At 43.8% G+C, this 25,519-nt stretch overlaps 1 protein-coding gene and 1 long non-coding RNA gene across 15 annotated transcripts in view; both read right to left on the minus strand.

Moving 5' to 3' along the window:
* The window catches only part of LOC118312495 (nuclear factor 1 X-type), a 107,861-nt gene that overhangs the window by 43,946 nt on the left and 38,396 nt on the right, over positions 1 to 25,519 (minus strand). The window lies entirely within an intron of this gene.
* Positions 769 to 19,374, minus strand: LOC118312501. The gene is made up of 3 exons (XR_004794236.2): positions 10,911 to 19,374; positions 10,698 to 10,769; positions 769 to 10,571 (listed from the first exon to the last, which is right to left on the minus strand). It is a non-coding gene; the product is annotated as an uncharacterized LOC118312501 (long non-coding RNA).

The following is a 25,519-nucleotide window of genomic DNA, read 5'->3' on the forward strand; positions in this document are numbered from 1 at the left end:
GCGCCACTACGTTCAACTTCAAGTTTGATTATATTGTTTGAGTGTACACAAGCCAAAGCTCTTATGTGCTCAGTGAAGAGTGGACCAACTGACTACTCGAGGCAGAGCACACCATCGTACCACAGGCCGAGCTGAGACGCCGAGCTGGGACGCCGAGCTGAGACGCCGAGCTGAGACGTCGAGCTGATCAAACACAAGGTGGAGTGACTCGCTCAGATTAACGCTCCTCTGGCTTTTCAAACAACACTGACAGATGCATACCCCTCTGCACTCCCGCTTGTCAGAGATCTATTCCTGCACTTAAAGCAGACTCATGAACACACACGTGCGCACACGCACACACACAAAAGTGCACATACATACACACACAGTCAATCGGCTTACACTACCTTTGTCACCTCCCACACACTGGTTATCTCCAAGGACACAAAACCCACAAGATCCCCTGCCCAATTTCCACGCATGCAGCCTAAATGGAGCTGTAAGCAGGCATTAAGCCTGACGGGGAGAAAGGGAACAGGAAAGAAAAAAAAAATACCATAGCTGGAGAAAAGGAGGAGGAGATGGATGGAGAAAAGTAGGGAGAGAGGGAGGGGGAGGAGGGAAGAAGGTGGATTTTATTTAACACTCAGACTTTCATCTTTGCTTTACAACATATTTAGGCAGGGATTTTTGGGGAAGGTACACGCTCTCTGGTTCGTGCACACACGAATCCCCCCCCCCCCCCCCCCATCACCCAGACAGAAAAAGACACAATGAATCCTCTGTACTTCCTTCACCAGGGGGACACGCAAAAAAAAGAGAAGAAATCCACTGCAATCCCTGCCAGATTTAAGAATGTCTTGGTTACTAGCCAAGGTAACTGAAATACTACTCGACAGCTCACAATACTTTTTGTAACTTTCTTCTTTTTTTTTTTAAATCAGAGATTAGAGGTGATCTCCTTTCACTGTTAATGCTCCAACCAGTCTGATTGGTGTATCTGTAGTTTAGACTGGCTGCAAGCCAGGAAAGGAACCAAGGGCAGCACTGGGCAGCAGTCCAGGTGGAAAATATATGGCTTGATACTTCAGACATAGATACACATCTGGCTTAAGCCTCCACTTGACCAATGTCTTAAAATTCCATTATGCAAGTATACGTTTTAAGTCACATAAGAGATTATTTTGGTTTTACACAGCTCTGCAGCAAGAGAATTGCGCATTTTTATAGATTTTAAATTTCTATACAATAAGACTTTCAAGCAAAGATTCAAGTATTAAGCAGATATCACAAGACAACGTTTTATTATATTCCTCTGAATATTCAATTTGCATTCCACGAGGTTAATCCAGAAATACATTTTTTCCCTTGTAGTGTGACTCGTCACTCATGAGGACAGGAAAAAGTCTTGGGGGAAGAAGAGAGGAGGCTTTAATGCTGTAGTTTATATACTTTCACAGAAAAACATAGACGCAAGATAGGTTGAGAGATGACAGAAAGAAAGACAAACATGCCCCCGAAAACCACATTAGGGCCCCGGCTCCCCGGCTCCCCATCGTCCAAACAACCAAACGCTTTATTCAGCAGCCTCGGTTCAGAGCTACCACACACTTGTTAAGACCTTTGACTCATCAAGGACAAAAGTAAATGCAGTTTATCTCCTTTTCTCACTCTTTCGCTCCCTCCTCTGTCAAGAGGATAGCAAGCAACCAGTGTCTCAGTGTCTCTCTGCAGCTGTGTTGAACAGCCCTTGATGTCATGTCTGCTGAACTCATCCCTCGCTGCTCTCTGCATCCGTCTCATTCACCACATTCACACATATGCAAGGTTGCTTGAGAAAAAAAAAATCAGGCAAAGGCACAAAAACAAGTTATCCTCCACTGATTTAACTTGGCTGCTCCACACTTTCCACATGCAAATCACATTTTACCAACTTTAGTTTTTCCCCTGCATGCATTAGGACATACCGCGCAAGTAGACAACAGGTTTAGTTTGCTAACTGTGCAAATAAATTATGTAGCCTTTCCAAAATTCATTTGGATACAAGGACCCACCATTAGGAGTAGTTATCGCTCCTCTCACAGTGAAGCTGTCCCAATCTAATGTCCTAACAATGCACATGTAAGAAGGCATAAGAGGGCCAATAAATTTGGCTTTCCAGTAGAAATCTTGCTGTTCTTCAAGATGATAAATAACAGCAATTTCTTGCAAGTACATCTAGGTTATTTGGGCGAAGCTAATATGACATTAAACTATTTGACTATGTGAGCACCTAATTTAAACAGAGGAAAAAAAGACTGTCCTCTTATCTGAGAATTCCACAGATTCCAATGAACCACCTGACCGAGTGACCAGCTATCTGATGTAGTCAAGTCTTCTGACAGGGATAATGAGCCGACTGTCTGACTGTCTGTCTGGCTGTCACTACATGACAGAAGCTTATGTGACCTTTGGCCAAAAGGAGGAGGGACGAGACATGCTACCAAGCGGGCCAACAGTTGGCGTTACTGTGGCATGTAGTTTCCAAGGAACTTGACGTCCGGCTACGGCGTAGGGGACGCGGCTACCCATGGCCTCAATTCAACACAGAATTATTAAAAGTGACACAGCTACACACAACTGTTCAACATCTCTCTTTTCTCTCCCCTATTTCGTACCTCTCTCATCCCAAACATTCGAAGCAGATGGCCGCCCAACCCGAGTCTGGTTCTGTTGGAGGTTTCCTCCTCCACTGTCACCAAGTACTTTCTCACTGAGGGAACTGTTGGGTTAATATTATACGGTCTTGACTTCATTTATGTAAAGTGCCTTGAGATAATTTAAGATTTGATTTAGCACCTTACAAATAAAATTGAAATGAATTGAATCCCAGATTTAACACAGCAAATCAAAGTTAGCAAGTTGTCCATACTCTCCTTTATGTTATATGCATTATTGATTGCTGCTCTGGGCATTTCAAAAACGTAAAACTAAATTTAGCTGCAACACCTGATACTTCAGTGTCACTCAGGATAAATTCAAGGCTGGGGGGAATAAGACTCTTGGAATCTCTTGGTTGTGGTGAGAAATACAAACTGCATCCTTCTGTTTTTAACAGGCTCCATGCTTGGCAAAACTATGCCTAACTTTTCCTTGGCAGCTATGTTGCCATTGTTCATATTGTCAATATGTGTGTGCGTGGGTGAGTGTGACTTTATATTGTCAATATTGTACGAAGTGTGAGTGTGTACAGGATATAGCTTTAGGGTTAAATAGCTAGTTAATCAGAAACAGAAGCAAAAACAGCAGAACTGAACAAATTCACAAACTGGAACCTTTCAATGCAGTCTAACAAGCATACAAGGTGTCCCATCATCGACCATTGACATCTCTTCACTTTATCTGGCATCAACAGTGGGGTATCTGTGTGTCCGCTGCCCTTTGCCTGACCCAGTCTGTCACCCAGAGGAAGGAGCTATTAGCAGGACTGTAGTAGCAGGAGCCCACCTGCTCTGACTCAATGGAAGCCCTCACACAGCTAGCTCGCTAGAGTCAACAGAATTTTAATCACTTATACAAAGACACACTTCCACAGACAAAGACATGTACACACAAAGCCAGATAGGTGCACACACACACACATACGCGCGCACACAGAAAATTATACACTTAGGGAATGCTCCCTCACAAGTACTCCCTCACTGACTCTTTCATCCTAGCAGATAGATAGAAAGAGGAAGGAGGCAAAGGAGTGATAAAGGCCCAGACAGCACTGGAGGGGGGTTAGTAGGGAGGGAGGAAGGAAGGGAGGGAGGAGGAACGTTTCCTGGAGAGACGGGGCAAGCAGGATATGCAGAAGGAGAAGGAGGAGGAGAAGGAGGAGGGGAAACACAGGGGTGGCTTGTTCCAAGCAGAGGTTGTGTCCTTACAGGGGCTCTGTACACGCTAGTGTCAAACAGAGGGGGACAAAACACTGGCTGGACACTTCCTGATGTACAACACACTGGAGAGGAACACACACACACACACACACACACACATTATGGAGCACCAAACATTGCACACACACAGAAGGACTAACGCATAGACAAGCACAAATACCCACATTTACTCATGTTTGTGCACAAAACATGCAAATGCAGACATGCAATTACACGCACATCTTCAGTTTTCCTTGCAGGTGGCAGTTTGGATTCAGGTAATGAAATCCAGTTTCTGTGTTGCAACTTATACGGAGACAAAACCCTGGAGGACTGAATGTAAGAGGATCACCCTTTCTCCTTCTGAGACCCCTTTTCTTCTGCCAAGCCTGTTTTGTAGACTGCTTTTCTTCAGTCTGCTGCCCCTTCCATCTCACCGTCTGCTCCCTTTCCTTCTCCCCCTCTCTTTTCGTCATCCCTCTTTCTCTCCCTTGGCACAGCGTGGCTTGTTAGGCCTGTAATAGAGCTGCCATTGTTTGATCGGGGCAGCAACAGGATCCGTACCCGGCTAAACCAGCTCTGTCGGTATGTGTGTGTTTGTGTGTGAAACTTCATATTTCAGGAAGTTGCGTATCATTGTGTGTGGTTATGTATTTAATGTATGGCTGCCTGTAGCGTGTGCGTGTCTGATAACAGTATATATTTCTCTCCAGGGAGCATGTGGGCTTTGTGTTTGAAGTTTAAGCAAGCATGATATTAAGCTTTAAGTTGAACAAGTGCCTCTCTTCATTTCTCCTTATGACTACAAACTACCACCGTGTCCTCTTAAAGGATTTAACCTCTAAACATGACCCCTGCTTGCTCCAGATCTTTCACTCGCACACATTCAAAACCACATTTCATTTTCGCACATGCTTCCCCCCCCCCGCCACTGTAACATTCCTTCTTGCCTTTCTTTGCTGTTAATACCCCATTCCAAATCTACAAATACCCCTATCTCCAGTTGCACGGCCTGTCTCCCATGTCTGTGTGTGTATGCACACGTGTGATGCTCCATTAACTTTAGTGCTGACAGGCCTTTGATGCCGCCACCGCACCTTAATCTCAGCACTGAGGGAAGAGGGCAGGGAAGAGGGGGGCAGAGAGAGAGAGATAAAGCTCCAAATAATGGGGGATGGGGCAAAGCTCAGGCTCAAGTTCAGGTACAAGTCTGTGTTCAGGTTCCAGTTCAAGTTCAAGTTCAGATTCGGGTTTAGATCCAAATTCAATCTTAGAAGTTTTATGCTGAAGCCATTAACCTGGGGAATGCAGCATTTTCAAATCAAGTGACCATTAACAGAGTCTTTATTAATGTGAGCGCTGTTTAAAAATTGTGATCTTTATCTAAAATGAAAGTAGGCCAGCACAAACAATCAATTGAAAAAGGTAAAGTCTACAGTTTTAGGATTGGGCTACGTTCATTTAAGAGATGTAAAGCTTTGTTCTTGTGTGTTACAACTTGATTTAATCTCATCTTGGCGTCAAGGATTTAGACCAGTTTACTTTTTATAGTGTACAGTTTGGATTGCCCCATATGTCATGCAAGCTTTGGGGCGACAAAATTAGATTTGAGCTTTTATTTGTCGTTTCAATTTGGTTTAAATTTTAACGGCATAGAACCAGCCTTAAAATGAACGGTTTACTGTACAACAATGGTTGTCTAATTAATTGAGAAAACGCACAAAAACCCTGCTCATGTGCTTCCTGTGGGTGTCAAGGGCGGCGAACGCCACAACATAGTGGTGGACTGATCATGCTTGACAAAATACAACAGACAGTTTGGATTCATGTCCGCAATGATAGATGTATTATCTTGTTCTGTGGAAGTGGTTTTTCATCCTGTTAAAGAAAGGATGGTCACAAATGGCTTCTTGTGAAGGGGAGAAAAACAGGCTTCACTCTCCAACGTCACCGTGTGTTCAGACATGACCACGGATGGTAGAAGCAACGCCATCTATAACCAAAAGGGTTATGACGGACAGATCTGGAACGAATTAAAATATTTCAGAATTACGCATTTGAGTTATCGTTTCATATATGAACATCTGTTGTGTTTTATTATTCGTGTCAGTTACCCCAGCGTTATAAAAACAGAATGAAAAGTGGATTGATAGATTATTATATATCAAGAGCTCATTATGCACCTTTGTGAATTTAGATACAATTTTTTTTACTAAACTAGAATATAAAGTCCATGTCACATTCGATCTTGTAATTTCTTCATCAAAGTAGTCGGTATTGGCAATATATCAGTTTGTGAGTGATTGTAAATGTCTAGTTTGGATAAGGATAAGGATCGCGGGCCGCTGGGTGTGGTGGAATCATTATTGTAAGACTTCCAAAAAGACGCTCTGCAAGCTTATGCACTCTGGCAAGACAGCTTCGACATGTGTTTACCATTTTGCCATCACACGGGGGAAAATTTATGACAATCTCCTTGACTTCTAATCAGGAGGGTATATTTTGTTCTTCTTCGTTTTTAATGTCTATCTTCTCTGAGAAGAGCTTCACTCTGCCAGGTGGTGTGTGTACGTGTGCATATGTCTGTGTGTGTACACATGAGTGATGAGGTATTTGGCAATCGGAGAGCAGGTTTAATAATAACTGATATATCCCTGGATGCTTTCAGACCCCGTTCCAGCTGGGAGCAGTCTGTGGTGCCTCCAGACCCCAATGTGAAAGAGAATAGATGGGGAGAGAGAGGTTCGGAGAGATGATGAAGAGGGACAGAGACAAAGACAGAAGAAAGCACCTAAGATGAAGAAAAAGGGAGGGACGGTGTGAGCTGACATCTGCCTGGCATCCTTTCACCTTGCATGCCCTTTGACCAATCACTTTCCCCCTCCCTGGCATTTTATAAAGGAGGATGAAAAATGACATCGCTCATCTGACGAAGGCAAACATCCAAACCATACACCTCCCCCCGACAGACACAGTTATTCACTTCTGCTAGGCACTGTGTTTATGCATGTGTGTGTATGCATGTGTGTTATATTCAGGGAGTGTAGGTCTCACACAGAGAGACGTTGAGATGAACTCAGTGCCTTTGCCAGGTTTCTACACACACACACACAGATATTGAGGCGTCTCATACTCTCTAGCTGGCTGACTTTGGTTCTCTGTGTGTGTGTGTGTGTGTGTTGACGTGAGAGAGATACTGTAGAGGGTGTGTGTGTCCACTGGCCACCGATGCCTGGATACATCTGACTCTCACACACACCAGAACAGTATAGAACATTACACACATTGGTATGTCCTTGTGTAACACACACACACACAGAGGGAGAGAGAAATAAAGAGAGAGAGAGAGAGAGAGAGAGAGAGAGAGAGAGAGAGAGAGAGAGAGAGAAAACCATAACAGCATGGGCTCCAACAGTGCCTTTGACAGATTTAAGTAAATAGCAGCAAACAAGCGATTATTTTTGGCAGACCAGGCAGCGGCCAATTCCAAGAACCTGGGGAGGTCCAATGGGAATGAAGGGAGATGAAATCACATAAACAGATGTGATTAAAGTGAATATCATATGTGTCATTACTCATTCAAACGTTGCAATCCTTCCCTTCCACACTTGAACAAAAGCCGGCAGACACAAAAGCTCTGCTCCTTGCTGCTCTCGACTCCCTGTCTTTTACTGCCACGTCTGTCCAGTCCCTCAGGATATTAAATAGAAACATTTTAAACAATTCTGGGACTCAACGGACGGCAGGATGTCATAATGCATAATGGTCATTATGTGTTTGTCTTACTTGCATACACCTCATGCATTGCAGGAAACCAGTTGGGAATTCATCAAATTAAAAAAGTTTTTTTCAGTAACATGCAGTGGTGTGGCGGGGCAGCAGGATCAGTGTGGAATCTACAGCGGACACAGTCAAGTTGACCCACTATAAATGGATTTGTAATCCCTGAGTGGATTTAAACTGTGTTTACTGTCACTGTGCCATGTGTGTATGTGCATGCATGCTTCTATGTGTGTCTCTGAACAGCTGCATAGGATTCCCTCAGTTTCTAACACTTCTGTCCAATTCTTTTTTTCCAATTTTATGCTGAACATATTGCAGACTGAAGCACATATGCTCATGTTAGGAACATAATGAGTGATGTGTACTAGTTAAAAATATTTCTCTCTTGGACTTTGTGATGGGGGAATCTGCAAAAAACACATCCACACATGTGCAAAACAGGGTGTTGTGGCTGTGCCCCAAGAGGCTAAGCAGCTTATGGACAGCGCAGAGCTCTGATACTGTCACCAGTCGATTAATCGGCCATTACCAGGCCAGGCCAGAGAGTTTAATGCTAATGTGGCTCTGCCACAAACACACTGGTAAGTCGGAGCATGCAGGGTCAAAGGGAGATCAGACCAATGCTGGAGCTTAATGTGCCTTGAACCTAAATGTTTGGCTGGGGCAGGAGTCAACTTATAGGTAAATGAAATCCAATTCACATTAGGAACTAAATGAGTTGAATGATGTGTACAGAGGGAGGAGAAGGTGACAGTCCAAGTGAAGTTAATGTACTGAAGTCATGACGGGTGAAAAACGTCATACAGTTACATCCATAAATGTTAGTCTTTGTAATGTTTGTGAGAATAACTTTCCTTCATATTATCCCTTGTAACCTGATTAAAGCACTTGTTCTGAAAACTGCTGTTCGGAGAGCTTTTTATAATGTTGTTTTTTATCTTCACGGATGTACAGTATTGATTGGTATATACCATTAAGGTGCTGCTTTAGTTGTTAAAGATTGGGGCTAATATTTTCAGCCTATTCAACTGAGTTGAGATGGGAAAATGTCAAAGTATCGAATTTAGATTCATAAATACGTATCTGTGGGTAACAGTAAGGAAAGGAACGAATACTAGATTTCCATAAGCACTCAGCCTCCTCAAAGGCCAAGCTGCAAAGATCAAGGTAATGTAAGAGAAAATATTTAGGATTTGCAGGCACAGACCACTATCTAGATATGTGTTTGTTAAATCTGGGTGGAAGAAATGTGTCATGCTTGTTTACCAGAAGGCTCAAGGATCATTAACTAAAGTCAAGACAGGAATACGAGGGGGGGGGAACTGGGCGAAAATAAAAAATAAAAATAATTCTGCAAGTGCTTCTGGGCTTGTTAAAGCGGACATAATCCAATTAGTTATATTACAACTATTTAAGGATCTAAATGTGTAAATTAGTAGTGCCAAGTTGTTAAGGAAAGAAAAATCTGAGATGAAATTAGCAAAGGGGACTTCTGGGTCTGCAGTGATAACAGACATGACTGCACTTGGTACCATTAATTCAGCATTTACGAGGCTTCAGACCTTTTATAAGTTTGTTTTAAGTTTTGAGCCAGAAGATATAAGAAGAAACAACATTCATTTCTATTTTTGATTGAACTGGCATGATATAGGATCAATGTCTTGGGGTGGATGGGGGATAATTTTGGTTAAACTGGAGTTTGCATAGTGAAATCTACATCGCATTAATTTAACGAAGTTGGCGCTTTCTGAATTCAAGTTAAAATGTTTAAAATGCATCAGAGCTCAGATGAAATGGACATAGATGAGTTGTGGTTGTTGGCAGCAGCGATGCCAGTGCCACCCAGACACGGCCCTGAGGGAAAACATTTACTGGCCCCTTACTAACACCTCCACGTGTGTGTGTGAGAGAGAGCGTGTCTATGTGTATGTAAGAGAGAGAGAGTGCACATTTATTGGCCCCCTGCTGCCACCTCTGGGGAGGAGCCGTCCAAGTGCTGAGTGACACACGCTGCTTAGTGTCTTAATGGAGGGAGAGGAGGGCCAGCCAAACCACAGCCTCTAGACTGGGATCTCAGCCTGTAATTATGGAGAGAAGTAAAAGTCGCTCAGTGTGTGTGTGTGTGTGTGTGTGTGTGTGTGTGTGTGTGTGTGTGTGTGTGTGTGTGTGTGTGTGTGTGTGTGTGTGTGTGTGTGTGTGTGTGTGTACCTCTGCACCTTTGTAATGTGTGATTTTTGTTGCATCAGTGTATATCAGTGCGTCTCCTGCTGCTCCAGCTGTGGCCATGCTCATACACACATATACATACACACGCACACAAACACAAAAAAAAGGACAAATGAAAGTTGTTGGGAACTGGAGCTGTGTTCAATTAGGGTAACCACATATTTACAAACAGTGGGGGGAAAGCTGCCTCTCTGTGATTCATCAGCCAAGCGGCACACTTGCACTTTTGACTCCGGGCCTGCCTCTCCCAACTGCACGGCTCCGAACGAGGGAAGAGAAGAACAGAGGGATAGAGGGAGAGAAGGAGGGAGATGACAGGGTGTGGACAGAATGAAAAACACACACATGCCCGCTGGCTGTACATGTGCGAGCAACCACATAAACAAATACATGTGTGCATACAAACACTTGTGCAAATTAAATGAGCTCATTTTAACTCCTGTGGTGCGAACAACAGCACACAGAACCTGCCTACTTTTAGAACATGACGCAAAAGATAAATTCAGGTTGGGAAGAGTCCCCGAAGGAAAAGAAATATTGCCAAGTTCAAAATTAGATCTTCACCACTTTTCCGTTTTTTAATGAGGAACGTGTGATACCATTTTTACAGTAGTCTGGCTGCAGACCTCTGGTGAGAGGTTCCCCTTTTTGCTGCAATATTCTGCCCAGTTTTAAATGCACCTGTACAACATGAAGAGAAAAGGGACAGTTTTGTGGCACTGATCAAATTTCTGTTTCACAATCACAAGTGTTTTAGTTTATGTAATAAAGTTAGAAAATGAATGTTCATACATTGAAGCTTGTTACCTTCGCTTCCAACCGCTCCAGATAATCAACTGAAAACTTCAGGAACATGATCTGATCTTACTGGTCGAGTACCTATGAAGGGGGTTGATTTCTCATCTGAATATATCATGTCTTATTTCTTTACATGCAAAAAGACACACTGTGTGTTCATGAATAACTGGTCTATCAGTTATTCATGAACACACAGTGTGTCTCCATGTAGGACGCATGTACCTCTTCCTGTGCCTTAGGAGCAAAACCTGCTCATGTGCATGTGGCAGACATGAGAGCACATCAAAGAACAGAGAACAGCACCGCAGAACCTGAGCCTTGTTTTTTCTCCTGGGCTGTCAGCGCCTTGAGAGAGAGAGCAAACGGAGGCACAAGGCCCAAAGTGTGAGCGCTGTTTGTCTTGACTTGACCTTGGTCCCTGCGTCAGCACGTGGGCCCATGTGAGTGTGTGTGTGTGTGTGTGTGTGTGTGTGTGTGTGTGTGTGTGTGTGTGTGTGTGTGTGTGCGCGCGCACACGTGTGGTGAACCACATCAAAGGATGACGAAGAGACTCGGTTGTTCTGACCTCTCACCCTGGCATGCTCCGAGACGGAGGGAGGGAGGCGGAGGAGGAGGAGGAGAAAAAGACAGTGAAAAATATCCACACAAGCACATGTAGGGAAAACGGTGGATTACACACTACAGCCTCTAAATTTACAACCGCTAGAAAAACAAACATGGATGTGAGTCGCTGCAATTTGTCTCGTTAACTTTTATAGGGACCTGCGAGCAGGAACATGCGAGTAAATCATGAGGACACGTATATGAAGACGGATATCCCCATCTCCTCTCTCCGTGTCTTCATTCTCCCTCCTGTTGAACCTGTCTGAGTGTGAACGTCTGTACGGCAGCGTCTCCACGACTCAATCGATTGCATATGTTTGGAATGATTCTCATTTGACTTTGGCATGAAAATCAAGGACGAATGGAAGAGTTTCTTGGCCCTCGGATGAGCACTTTATCTGTCTCCCTTTTCATCATTTGAATTCTTCAAAGGTGATCTCTACATCTTTGCTGCATTTATTTTTAGCCGACGGCGGATATAACCTAAGTCCTTGACAAAACATCAAATGCTGGATAAGCATGTGTTTGCATGGCGTATGAGTCACAGGATCAGTTTGTGTGAGTATGTTTTAACATGTTTGTCCAACCTGCAGTAAATGAGTCATTCAACTCTGTGTGTGTGTGTCACAGCTGTAAAAACGTACAGCTCCCTGCATTTCAGCTATGCTGTCACAGTCAATTATAATATTCCTTACACACACACACACACACACACACACACACACACACACACACACACACACACACACACACACACACACACACACACACACACACACACACACACACACACACACACACACACACACACACACACACACACACACACACACACACACACACACACACAATTAATGAAAACATTTCTGAATAACACTCATTTGAGAAGGAGTGTATCCCAGTCGAGTAATCAGAGAACTGTACCTACACTCGGCCTCTGATCACTGTAGGTCTGCGCCGTCAGCTGCAGTTACAGAAAATAACATCTTCTGCAGGTGCTGACAGCGTGGATGTTTCCACAAGTGGCTGTATCAGTGGGCTGTGCAGTGTATGTCATCTCGGTGTGCGCTGGGCATTCTGTGTGACTGCACTGTGTACAGTATATGCTCAAGCACATATATGACTGCATGCTTGTGTGTCTGTGTGTATGTGTATATAAAGCAGCCCTTGACAGCCATTGGGGGCGGCGGCAGTGGGGCCGGTGTGTTTGCCTTGGCAGCAATTCAGCATTCCACATTCCTCTGTGATATTCAGTACTGTGACCTCAGGAAACCCGCCCTGCAGAGAAGCTCTCTCTCTCTCTCTCTCTCTCTCTCTCTCTCTCTCTCTCTCTCTCTATCCTCTCTCTCTCCCTCTCTTTCTCTGCAGACTGTTTCTTTGTCTCTTGCCACCTCCCCACTCCTCTCTGTTTCTCTCTTCCCCTCCCTTCATCTCTAGTTTTTACTCCGCCCTCTTTTCATATCTGAACTTGGGAAGTCATCTGTCACCCCCCTCCCCCCTCCTCCTCTCAGAGTTTATTTTCTCTCCTTCCTTCTCTCTGAAAGTTTCTCCTCAACAATGTTCCCCCCTTTTTTCTGACAGAAGTCCCCTGATGAGGCACCTTTCTCAGTTCTTCGAGTTTGGACACACAACTCGCTGCTGTGACTGAGAATTCACAACATTTCACGCTGTCCCGGTCACTCAATGTATCACTCAGATGCATATTTTTCCTTTATTAGGAGTTCCTCCCGCACACAGTACAGCCAGAGGCCAGACGGAGCAGGTCTCCCACTTTCCAAGTATTTAATCTGTGCATTTCATGAGACTTTGTTCTGAGAATATTGGTTGTTTCCTGATTTCTCCTCCGACAACAAACTTTCTATATTTTGTTATAAGTCAGCAGACTCCTCCTCTGACTCCTCCCCCCTCCCCTTAGAGGCCTACCCCACATGCCCTGAGAGACATTTCACCTGAGATGACCCTACGCCCAGGGCAGGGCGGTTCCTCCTCCCTTCCTCCCTCCCCGCTTGCCTCCCTCTTTCCTACCCCTCTCAGCTTAGGCCGTAAACTCCAACACATACTTGAAGCACATGGCCGCCACACCTGCCACTAAGAAGCAGAAGGCTGAGAGAAAAATTAAGTAAACAGAGAAGCGAGAAACCAGTGGAGAGGAGCTGGTGGAGTTTGAATTAAATTGTGCTGATTAAGTAAGAACAAGAAAGCTATCAACAGGTTTCAGGCCAAACAAACCTGTCACAGCACAGTGAAAAGAATGATCAAATAATTTTTAAAGCTGTGAATTTACTTAACCTCAGCCAATAAAGGACTAAAAGACGGCCTGACAATAGCCTGAGTCAAAAATTAAAGCTAATGTGAAGTCAAAAGAAAAATGTCCCCCTCCTAAATGAGGCCTCCCCATATTATACTGTAGCTATCTACTGTGTGCAGTGTGTGCGCACTGTGTGCTTGACCCACATACAGTAGAGCTGAGCGAGCAGGGGGGAACTGAGGTAAAGGGTGGAGCAGCCAGTCAAACTTCTTATCTCCCAGTCACTGTGACACTTTCGTCTATCTCAACCTGTACATGGCCTAAGTGTGTGGCAGCAACTCCTGTAGTCATAAAAATACACACACAAACAGGAGAGAGAAAGACAAAGACAAAGGAGAGAAATAATGACATTTACCTGAGTAAAAAGATGTGGGACATGTTAGTGTGTTTGTTTGTGTGTGTGTGTGTGTGTGTGTGTGTGTGTGTGTGTGTGTGTGTGTGTGTGTGTGTGTGTGTGTGCACAAGTGTGTACAGTTGTCATGAGGACAGTGTGCATCATCAATTAAATATATTCCTACATGAACCCAGCCATAAGGTTGCACACATGCTTAGTCCATCAGGAAAAACAAACGCGTACGGGGTTAAGGTAAAACTTGGGAGCTTTTGTGTTGCCATACTTTGTATGCATGTTCATTACTGTATCATATATCAGCAATATGTTTGAATAAAGATAAAATATAAAGTTTGAAAACTTTGTGAGCATACGATTAACAGATAGGACTGAGAAGATGTGTATGGACATATGTCTGTTAGTGGGAGGATCTGTGTAAGTGCATATGTGTATGTGTGTTTGCAAGACTACGAGCGAGCGTGTGTGTGTGTGTGTTTGCAAGACTACGAGCGAGCGAGAGTGCGTGCGTGCGTGCGTGTGCGTGTACCGCGTTTCGGATTAAGAGCTTCACCCCTGGACCTCGAAATTAGATAGGGGATTAGCAGGACACATCCGCCACCTGGCATTTTAAGCCCCGCAATTACAACAACAACTTTTAATCAACAACAGCCACACATGCTTCACATACAGTCAGAACTCATTCATCTTCTTCCTCATCTTCCTCTCTCCCAGGCTGTCACTGGACTGACCCTGCGGTAACACCAGGCCACGTGGAGGGCAGCTGTATGCTAGTTTAGTTTTAGGCTGATCATGACCCACTGTATTAATAAGGATCAGCCTAGATTGGGATTTGTTAGCACTGTGCAATAGGCGGGGATTTAGCATCCAGAGTGACTTTTACTTGGCACAAGACAAGGAGAAAGGATGTGAAGCAGTTGGCGCTAGACTAGGAGGTAGCATCCCATTAGCACCTTTGCAAGGCATTTACCATAGGAGTTACTAATAATGTGATACCTCATTGATGCCCAATAAAAATTCCTTACTGTAGTTAACATGCTCAGGGGGGTCAGAGGTCACGGATGGCCGAGTTGCACCTCTGGAGTTGGTGGGGATTCAGTGTCTTGTTCAAGGCAACTTAAACAGACCGGGAAATGCAAGAGCTTCAACCTGACACAACAGATACAGCTGAAAACAAGTTTAAATGTCATAATCTCACTTTGTTAAAATAGTGTGCAGGACGCCTTACAAGCATTGAACTTGGAGGAGATCTACTGTATATCCTCAGTGAGGGGTGGAGGGGTGAGGGTGTTCGGTTCATACGGATGCGTCATGCCAAAGACATAAAATGCAGCAGGGGCAACCAAACCTTTGACAATTCTGCACCATTCCATGTCCAGCACACAGTGGGGAGGAAGACACAGCCGGCTACCAACCAAACTAAACTCAAACAGCAGCCAGACACCATGAAAGGAAAAGAAATTATGTTCTTTCTCATGCACACCTCCAGTCAAATACACCAATACACATACACAAAAGTCCTCCTGTGTTCAAGAACAAGTTTAGACCACAGAGTGAGTGAGTGGAAAGAAATAATAAGCCTGTACACCAGGAGCCACGGCCAATAAGCCGATAACCAAGACTCAGACATGTACATTATGAAGTAAAATACACTTTTCGTGTACACTTTAAACTCAAGAATAAAGAGAAAGACAAAATAAATGCAGCAATCAAATGAAAACAAAGGAGGGAACAAAGAGAAAAGGAGCACAACCCCACATGTTTTCTTTAGTAAAAAGCTGCTTCCATCCAAAATCTCCGATAGCAATCTACCAGAAATCAGGACCAGATTCCTTTAATTGACCATCACGTTGCTTTTAAAGATATAAGTGCCACCTTGATTTACCTCTACTCTCTGAGAAGGTGACAGCAAGGGGGGAAGAAAACAAAAGACAGAAGGAGAGAGAGAAACAGATTGTTTAGGCTGAAAGAGAAAAATGAATAAGATGAACAGACAACAGAATTTGAGAGGCAGATGGAAACAGAGAGACAGAGAGAATAGGAGAGGAGGGTAATTGCAGGAAAGGGGGCTCATTAGTCCGTCACTATCCTCAAACTAACCCCTAATTTCAGGTCAGGAGGAACAGTGAGAGGGGCTGGAGAAAAAAAAAAAGAGAAACAAACAAGGAAGGAGCAGCTTAAAAAAACTCCATCTCTTTCTCACAGAGTCTCAAACAATGTAGTTTGAAACTTTTCTCCATCTGTTCAACTTTCTACCTCTGGCCTCTTTACACTAGCTGGCAGCGCTGATCTTGCACACTGCCGCCAGCACCGTCAAGGATCATACACCATATCTCCTTACACACCTCGCATGACGAATCCACCGTTTCCCTGCCACAGGCTGAACTCACTTACAGGAGTGAGGAAGAAACACTGACTTTGTCCTCACGGGGGGGGGGGGGGGGGAGAGAGAGGTAAAGGAGTGGTTAAAAATGGGACTGAACAATCAGGGAGACATTCAGAACACCAAGTTCTGATTAAACTGTCCATAAATCCCTTTTGCACACTTCCTCATTAATCTAAAGCCAAGCTCAGGCATATTGCGTACGGCTACTTTAATCAAGTGGAAACCTACTGTAGCAGTGATTGGCCCGTGACCAATTACAGACACTGACTCATAGTTTAAGAAAGCAGGGTGATGAGATATCCATTCCTTCCCTGCAGAGTAAATGTGCTGCCCTACCCACCCACTGTGCAGTTACGATCTGGAATGCACTGAACAGGGAGCAGCAGACTTTCAGTCAGGCTACACTACAAAGTCGGTCTCTGTCGAATGGAGACGGAGTGCTGCCAAAACTGAATTTTGGTGCTGATAATATGGAAAAACTGCATTTTTAGAATTTCAATTCACGATGTCAAGCACCACTTTTAGCATCTGATAGATAACTTGCTCTATTTAGTTTTCACTTGCTCAACCATGGCAGCCTGTTCTTTAACTATGACCACAACCCCAACATTCAGCAAAAGAGCTGGAACCTTAGGCTGTGTGTGCTAAAGAATATAAAAAGAACTCCACTCTGCCGAAAGACACGAGGTACAGCTTTCTCTTTAGTGTTGATATTTTTGTTGGCAAATTGTCAATTTCCAGGGCAGGGCAGGGTAAAGTGAGGAATCATAGTATGAAGATGCTCTAAGTCAGCAGAACCCTGCAGCTCCACTCTCCTAAAGTCACGACTGGAGACAGCCGAGACAAGGACGACTGCTTCATGGTTACCTACTGTACAAGCTGGCGCAGCTTTGTGTGTGTGTGTGGGGGGGGGGGTTTACGACCATACATTCACTATCATACAGTTAGTCGTGCACTCACAAATACACCATGCGGAGGAACAAAAAGGAATCTGTAAGAAAATGCAGTTAAAAAATAAAGCATCGTAAGTGAATGCCACCTCTCGTTCAGTGTTGGCTCACTGATGGCGTTCAGTATCAGTCAAAAAAACATATTGCCTCAACAGATGCACAGTGCTGTGCACATCATAATCACGCATTTAAATATCATACACGTTGCGGCATGGCATACAGAGCCAAATATGTGCAGCTGAATATTCACACACTAGAGCAGAAAGGCATTGTTAAAAAAAACCTATATGCTCATACATTATACACTGAAAATGCATCTCTATGCTGTCTTTCTCCGTCTCATTCTCCCGTCTCTCTCTCATGTAGGAGGCAGCACTGGGCACCAAGCCATGCCACATCAATATGCGTACTGGTGAAACGCTTCCCCCGTGCTGCAGTCGCAGAGGCCTGCAGCAGTGGAAGTGGTGGCTAATGTCACTGGATATGGCGGATGATGTGAGCTGGTAGTTAGTTAACGGAGGTTAGTGAGCTAGTGCTCCCATCCCTGCAGTGGCACGCCAGAGCCAGGCTGGCCTCGTCGTGGCAGCCTGCAGTGGCGGCAGACCGTTGAGGCTGACAACGCCAGCCAGTGCCACCCTGGAGCCACCTTGGATTCTACCCAGGCAAGGTTCCCTGGGAGCCTTGGTTGCCATGGTGCCAGCCAAATGTGGGTCCAATAAACGTGAGGCGAACAGGCGGTGGGCTGGGGAGGGGGACTTTGGGGTGGCAAGACAGAGGATTGCGAGAAGGACAAGGGGGTTCCTGAGTGCTATGGTAATCTTAAAATCAATCATGTGGATCTAAGGGAGTCAAATAAATGGCAGGACATTAAAATAAAATGGTTGTTGAGCTCTAAAAAAAAAAGGCATTAAGAGTGTATGTGCTGAATGCTGCTGATAATCTAGACAAAGGGTTTTTTCAAAGAGATTCTTGGCAATATGGAAGAACAGATCAAAGTATTATATGTCTTCACCTACTCTGAAGTTGAAACGGTAAAGTATAAAGTTTTTCTGTCAGATTAGAGTTAAAGTGACAGATGTGCATCTCGTGTCCTTGCAGCGCAAGATACGAGACGCGTCTATTAACGCCATGTGCTCTCAAACAATTAGAGGCGAGTTAAAATGGAATGAGAATTGTTAACATTCACAGTTATATTATCCAAGCTAAATTAAAGCATTTGAAAGGTGGCACTTGGCTTCTCTGTCAATCATAATTCACTAAGTGGTTGGAGGTGACTTCACCCTGATCTCTACATTCATAAAATCCTCTCCCCGTAATGAAAAAGTTTTTAATGTTGGAAATGCGCAGAAAGGACTTTTTCGCACTTAGTTTACACTTGGCTCCCTCGCCTGACAGGCTGAATTACGAACAGCTGAAGCAGTGCACACCACTTTACTGTGACCAGTTCACCGCAGAGTCCCTGGGACCCCAAGACTCTGCGCTTTCCCAACTATTGGTTGCATAAAAAAAAAACCTGCTGCTTGGCTCATACGGCTGTAAATCATGCAAAATAGAGCACACCACTGTCTGGAAAAAAATAACCATGTATAATGAGCAAACTGAGACATATGCAAACATGCACTCTCACACACATGCACGCCTGTGCATACAGGCACATGAAGCCTTGCCAAAAGCCGACTACCCCCTACTCCGCTTTGTGCTAGACACAAAACCACATACCGTCATCGGCCTATCCCGAAATTCTAACCCCGAAAACACAATCCTTTCCCTGAATCCACGCTGGCGATAAAGAACAAACAAAAACACACTATCTCTACCCCCACCTTACCCCACTCGTTAAGACTGTGTGTCCACCTCCCACCTGCTCTGCACCCCCCTCCGAAACCATTCCACTCTAAACTCATCCTGTTATCTAAACAAGCGCCGTCCTCTCGTCAGCGTCAGTGGGTTCCTTTCACTGTCTCCTCAGAGAAAAGAGAGACTCTCCTGTTCACAGATGAATAGAGTCTTTTGATGAAGCGCCGAGCCTTGTTTACTGCCACTCCATTTATTTACCGGCCTGTTTTTCAAGTCGTCATTGAGGGACACTCTACCAAACCCCCCCCCCCCCCCATCCTCCTCACCCCTCAAACTCACCCACCTACCCCCTCCATCTCATCCTCTACTTAAGTATACCCCCCATCCGCTAAACACATATACATATACACACACTACCCCCCCACCCCTCAATCCCATGTCGTTCCTTATCCCGTTTCATCCTGCTTTCTTCTCTCCGTCTAGTGTCCTAGATCTGTGTCCAAACTGATTTGAAGCTTACTCGCTTACACAGACGCATGCCAAATTTGATTCTCTGCATTCTGTTGTGCTTCTCAGCTAGCTCCCTCATTCACCCCCCACCCCACTTTCTGTATTCTCTAAACGGCTCTTCTTCTCATGGTGTAACAAACACCAAATGATGCACCTCATGAAGGTTGTCTCTCAAGGAAGACAACCGACCTGCTGCTAAACCAAGAAGACATTTTAACTGCAACTTGGATATGCACAAGAAAAAACTAAAACGCCACGTCTGATGTGAAATATTTTAAAGAGAAAAACATAAGTGACCGAACTTGATCAGTGATCAAATGTTCTGAAAATCGCGAAATGAAAGTTTAAAAAAAAATTGGAAAATAAGAGACACTAATCAATATAAAATGTTTCGACTAAAATATATAAAAATGTATCAATTTATCTCAAAATATAAAATGTGATGAATTAAATTAATGTAAATATACCGTTAAAAAGACAGAGTGCCCGTCTTTGTAAAGATGTATCAACGGAATGGTTGGTGGCGAAGCGTCTCTGCATACTAAAAGAAATAAACATCGGAGAACTAAAAAAAAAAAAAATCTCCTAGTCAAGGCTCACAGCACATGATGGCCTGCTTTCATGAAAAACAAGGATAATGGTCCTATTGAACGCTAAAATGTTTGTGCTTACAAGTTATTATACATTTTTCTGTCGCTGCAAACAGGAGTCCAGGGTGCTAATGAGGCTAGGGGAGGGCATTCATTTGAACCCTAAAGAGGAATAAAAGTAAAGGGGAACAAGTGAAAGGAAGAAAAGGAAAGAGAAGAAAGCGAGGATCAGAGGGAGGAGGTTGGCAGGAGCTGTGTATGAAAATTTGGCGTCTCCCATACAGAGAGATAGCATCGTGCCAAAAACGGCCACCAACACAACTCCTCTCGCAACTCCCCTCACTTTCTGAACATCAGACTCCTTTGCCGAGTTAGAATTCGCCCACTTAGATTTCTAGATTATTCCACCTGCATGTGCAAAATAAAACGGAACGGACGTTATTTTTACCTATTCATTTCGAAATCACTTCATAGGCGGCTACAAAAACTCAGCAAAGCCACTTCCTACAGGAAAACTAGCGCTTCGGGAAAAACAAAATTAAAAAACAGGCAAAAAGAAAAGCACTGATGCTTTGGATTGAAGACGTTGTGACTCTCTTTCTAGCATGACTATGGCTGTGTGGCGCTGAATAGCGCTTTTTCGCCAGAGTAAGCAGCTAATGCCAGAGCCTCGCTGTGAGAGCAGCCCGGTGAATAAGCCATGTTCCTTGGCTCTCCCTCCTTTCTGGCTGCCGTGCCTGATAGTGAGCATTGGCCACTGCTGCACTCTTTTTCTTGCTCCTTCTCTTCCTCCTCCTCCTCCTCCTCTCTGTCTCTCTGAGGTCGGGAAACCCTCCTGAGTGGGTATATGGTTTTTGGGGACAGACACATTTCATGGTTGGCGCCGCTACAAAAGCCTGAAAAGAGACCCGGCACTGGGAAGACACAGTATTAATACAGACAATACCACCCCCTCGCTGCTTCTGACTCTCTCTTTTCTCAGTAACCTTTCTTTTATTTTCTTCTTCTTCTTCTTTTTCTCCCCCTTTTCTTGTTCTCTCCAGGGTTTTTTTTTTCCAAATAAAAAATGTAAAAAAAAGCAGACTCGGCTCAAGTAAAGAATAAAGTTTTTATCACTGCGTGCTTAGCTTAGCCTACACCCATTTTTATTTGACAATCGTTAGTGCGTTTTAATGTGTAATTAAATCTCAACAGTAGGCATTATACTGAGTTCAGCAGTGTGTTAAAACGCCCCCTTTTCCTTCAGACTAAATTTAAGAAAAACTTAGCATTTATATAAATACCTTTCTGTAGAGCTCATTATTATAACACAAAAAGTATATAAATAAATGATCATTTATTACATTTCATAAATAATATATTTTTTTATAGATTTTGATTGCTAGCTAATATATTTCACAAATTCATTTCAACACATTATATCTGGGCATACATTTTGATGGAAAAAATCTTTAAATCTTGGATCTTTAAATATGAAAGTGATTAATAAAACCATCCTTTTGTAGAAATATAAATTTTCCACACAAACAGGATAGACAAATTCTGCAAATTCAATTACCAAAAGGAAAAAAAAGGTATGCACCATTATTTATGAAGCATGTTCTTTATTTGACTCTGAGGTTCCTGATTTCAGGCAGAATACAAACCTCAAAAATATATCTATATCAATTATTCGCCTTTTCTAGCTGTAGTGTCTTTACAACAGAGTTCTTACTTAAGGGGAGACAGAAAAAAAAAACTGACAGCTGAGTTCGCTGAAAAAGATGACGGGATTCAGAGAAATACTGATAAAAGAGCCACACAGCACAAATGGCCTCATTTGTCCGTTCTACCACCATGACAGTCTCCCAATTTCACTGGAATTATTTTTTCACCACATATCTCCCAACACTGAAACACAACACTGATCAGAACGACAAGAAATGTTCAGGGGTTTTTACTTTCTCGAGTCAGTCACAGACAAAAAAACGGAGGCTTATGATCGCTTTGTAGGAACCAGAACAGGACAAAGGCACTGTATCACGAAGCAGGCCGGTTTTTCACTCGTCAATTAAATGGAAGACCAACCTACAACTTTGTCTTTGACTCGCCTCACTCCTTTTCTTTTTTTATCCGCTTGTGTCATCAGGGTCTCCTGACATAAATGCAGACACTGCGGTTATGGATCAATCTACGTCTGTGACACCCCAATGTCTGCCTCATGTTTTGTGTGTGTGTGTGTGTGTGTGTGTGTGTGTGTGTGTGTGTGTGTGTGTGTGTGTGTGTGTGTGTGTGTGTGTATGTGTGTTTGTGTGTGTGTGTGTGTGTGTTGGAGCGAATGAGCACACAACAGGGCTTTGGCTAGCGCAATACCATTAGCAATCCAAATACACAGACTTTTTTCCAAAGCCAAGAATAGTGTGAGAAGACTCCCGCTCGCTCTGGCTCTCTAATGTGACGGGGCTCTCCCTTTATCTTAACCCTTCAGATTTGATATGTAGCCACCTTGCCGTGCCCCTGACACCAGAGAGAAAGACGGAGACACGCGTAAGGACGACGCGGACGCTGCTAAACGAGAGCCTTCAGCGAACATTTACCGATGCCAAAGCCGCTCTGCATGTCGAGAGCTTTTCTCAGCCGGGCCCCGTTCCCACCGCACACAATAACAAAACCCTCAGACCTTACCGACTCCCCCCTCGGTGTCGAGATTTCATTTAATCAAAACTCAATGCTCACTTCACTGCTGAGGGTCATCCTAAGCTGTGCGCGCACACGAGACGCAAACAAAAACACTTCCTCACAAGGACAGTCCACTCAGCACTTGTGATGTCATGCGAGTCGGAGAAGAGATCCAGGAAGTGATTAACAACAGATTATTTTCACAGGCTAAAAGTAAAAACTGAGCTGCAGAGCAATGGGAATCTATCAGAGTACCCCTTCAACTTTTAATATATTGCATGGCATTCATCATGTCAGCTATGACTGTCAGGATGCTTCTCTTTTTCTCTGTTGCTCTCTCTCTCTTTTATTCCTGCTTTCCCCTTCTCTTTCTCTCCCATAAATCCAGGACACTCAGAGTTTTCCTCAGCGATGAACACAAGTGGGGTTTTTATTTGTGAATCCTTCCTGTGGTCACCGAGTTGGCTGGGGGGGGGGGGGGGGGGGGGGGCACTAGGGTTTCTCTGGGCTTTCTCACAGCATCGTCCAAGGCATGACTACTGCTACAGCGAGAGGGAGGCGGGATCTGGCACCGGAGAGCGTGGAGTGTGGAGCGGTCATGGCAGAAATGGCACGGCGAGCACATTTCACACCTCCCTCGGAGTGACTGCAAATTTCCTGTACTGCACTTTTGATTGGAAACACATTTGAAACATCTTTTTATGATCGCACTTACGGCGTACAAAAGAGAGAAAAGAGAGGGAAAAAAGCAGTAAGAATGAGGTCCAAAGTATGACTAAGTGCACTGAGCTAACTTTGGACCTGACAAATGTGCTTTTTTAATCTTCTATTTTTTCCAACCTTGAATAAATCAGAAATCTGATGAGTTTAAGCCCAAGATTATAAATCAAATAGTCCACCACTGAACACTCTGAGAAGCAGTGAAATGATTTCTGCTCAGATGGTGGACATGTGGACCCACATAAGCAGTAGTCAGACTAACAGAAGTGAGAACTATATCTAAACTCGCGCGGTGAATTAAGCCTGTCCAACACACTCCATTCATCGGTTAGCAAAGGCACTTTGCCAGCTTGTGGTTCCTTGGCAGACCTTTGGCACTTCAGGGCCAAGAGATCACTATCTCCAATATAATACCAGTCATTCGATCTTAATAAAACACTAAAAAAAAAAGCACTACGTGTTGTACAAGCGCTCGTCCCTCTCTCCTCTATTATTTGCCTGTATTTCAGTTACAAGGTTCAAAGATACATTGCCCCGTCTGCTTTGTTGCTCTTTATATGAGGTGCCTGACAAACGGGGAGGTTGTGCATAGCGGCAGCGTGGTTTGCTCTGCTTCGGCTGCGGTGTGTGTTATGCTCCGTAACAGAGAGGATCTCAAAGGCTGGCTGGCTGCAGAACAGCCTGAGAAAGCCTGACGGCAAGCCCAGAGATTCCCCGTGGCAGCTTTTGCCACTCTGTCATAAACAAAACACAAGACGTCTTTCTCTTCTTCCCACACCAACGGGGCTCGGGCGCTGCCAAACGGAACAATCACTATCGCAGCCTCTTCTCCGTTCCAACATGCTCTCTCTTTCTCTCTCTCTCTCTCTGTGTCTCTCTCTCTCTGTGTCTCCTACAATATAAACAAAAGAGATCAGAAGAGGCTTTACCTCTGTGAGAGCAACAATGAGGGCGATGTTTAAGGAGACAAAACAAAAGTGTGCACGGGATCAAAGAGGAGCGAGGAAGACAGATATGCTAAAGACTGACAAAATGCAAACCAAACAAAAACAAACAATGGGCACATCTTGTCATTCATTGCGTGAAAAAAACACAATTGCACAATCATAGTAAAAGATTCAGGCTTTCATATATGTTTGCTCACAAATATGCATTTGCAACTTAAAAGGAAATGGGAGCCAAGATTTGTGACAGTGGCGACCCTCTGAGAGGTTTGGAGACGGTGGTTAACCGTTTGGTATTCCCTCCGTGGGCCCCAAAGAGTTTCTCCAAGCAGGACCTGAACTGAGCATTGAAGGCAGATAAAAGCACAGAGGCACACTGTATTAGCCAGTTAAGATAAGAGAGCGCACAGTAAGTCCACGTTATGAATGGGCAGGGCATTGGGGAGCCCCTCCGAGCAGCCATGTGTGTTTCTATAGTGCTGTAAAGCAAATGATTCTTGTGACGTGAAGACGAATGTAACAGTAGAGAAAAGCCGGGGAGCTAATGGCATTTATAGTTTGTGTGCAGAAAAATAATTTCACATGTACCGTAATACCACAAATTAATTATGTACTACATTAAGTTTACCGGCTTTTGTTCATGGACCAAGCATATAGGAGAACGTTTTTTCCTTCTCAATATGTTATAATTAGGTTCTTATTATAATTATATAAATTAAAATACAAATAAAAAAATGCAAAAAATAAGGTAACATCTTTCTAGGAGGATAATTTAATTTACAATCACTTTTTTTTCGGAACACATATCCTGAGCTAAGATTAGACAAACATAACACTGATTTGCGTCGTCTAAGAGTATGATTTAAATTTTTAAATCATGAAAAAAAAAACTGAGCCAGATTCTTCAATGAGTAATAAAAACACTATAGCACAGTCTCAGCTACAATCTCACAAAAAATCAATTATGTTTGAGAAACAATTTAGCAGAAAAAAAAGACCATTAAAATGTTGAGACA

Source organism: Scophthalmus maximus, chromosome 8, assembly GCF_022379125.1.
Source record: "Scophthalmus maximus strain ysfricsl-2021 chromosome 8, ASM2237912v1, whole genome shotgun sequence".
In the NCBI taxonomy this organism is placed as follows: domain Eukaryota; kingdom Metazoa; phylum Chordata; class Actinopteri; order Pleuronectiformes; family Scophthalmidae; genus Scophthalmus; species Scophthalmus maximus.